Source organism: Leptonychotes weddellii, unplaced genomic scaffold, assembly GCF_054177405.1.
Source record: "Leptonychotes weddellii isolate Sample4059 unplaced genomic scaffold, ASM5417740v2 HiC_scaffold_36850, whole genome shotgun sequence".
Lineage (NCBI taxonomy): Eukaryota > Metazoa > Chordata > Mammalia > Carnivora > Phocidae > Leptonychotes > Leptonychotes weddellii.
In genome coordinates, this window is record NW_027970832.1 from 1 (window position 1) to 1,125 (window position 1,125).

The 1,125-nt window shown below is 59.8% G+C and overlaps 1 pseudogene; it reads left to right on the top strand.

The window, feature by feature from the left end:
• The first annotated feature begins 407 nt into the window (after positions 1-407).
• On the top strand, positions 408-1,119 carry LOC145719277 (acyl-coenzyme A thioesterase 2, mitochondrial pseudogene; annotated as a pseudogene).
• Positions 1,120-1,125: the final 6 nt, after the last annotated feature.

Here is a 1,125-nt window from a genome sequence, read left to right on the forward strand (position 1 = left end):
AAATGATTAAAAAAAAAAAACGGTGGAAAAATAACAAAAACACACTCAAAATTAACTTAAAAAATTTTTTTTGGCGACTGAAGACTTTCCTAACTGCCAGAATCCTTCAGGGCCAGCCCTTATGCGGCAAACATTGCACAGGCCAATGAGCTCCTGAGAAGCAGAGCTAGGAGAGTCTTCCCCAACATAAACTGCAGGGTTTTCAGCATGAAGTTCTTTTTTTTTTTTTTTTTAAGATTTTATTTATTTGAGAGAGAGAATGAGAGAGAGAGAGAGCATGAGAGGGGGGAGGGTCAGAGGGAGAAGCAGACTCCCCGCCGAGCAGGGAGCCCGATGCGGGACTCGATCCCAGGACTCCAGGATCATGACCTGAGCCGAAGGCAGTCGCTTAACCAACTGAGCCACCCAGGCGCCCCTTCGCTCTTGCTTTTAAAGGTAAGCCACTGACCTGGTGGGACAGGAGTCTGGCCCTCCAAGATCAATTTGGCGGGCTACTCGGCCCCACTGGCGCTTAACATGCGGATGAGGCAGCCCGCCGCTAGAGGCTCTTTGAGCAGTTTCTAACTTTCTTCACTGCCCTGTTCCCTTGACACGAGAACTAAAATCAAAAGGCAAAATGGTGTCCTCCGCCGGCGTTATCCTGCGAGCTTCCGGACTCGGCCGATGGAGCCACCTGCCGGGCTCTCCAAAGCTGTGGTCTGGCGGCCGGGTCCCATGGGCCCCTGCCCGGAAGACAGCGACCTGGAGCCTGGAGCCCGCGGGCCGCTGCAGCTGGGACGAGCCCGTTCGCATCGCCGTGCGCGGCCTGGCCCCGCGACAGCCCGTCACGCTGCGCGCGTCCCTGCGCGACGAGAAGGGCACGCTCTTCCGGGCCCACGCGCGGTACCAAGCCGACGCCGGCGGCCTCCTGGACCTGGAGCGCGTGCCCGCGCTGGGCGGCAGCTTCACGGGGCTCGAGCCCATGGGGCTGCTCTGGGCCCTGGAGCCCGAGAAACCCCTGGTGCGATTTGTGAAGCGGGACGTGCAGACGCCTTTCGCCGTGGAGCTGGAGGTGCTCGACGGCCACGAGCCGGACGCCGGGCGCGTCCTGGGCCGGGCGGTGCACGAGCGCGACTTCCTGCGGCC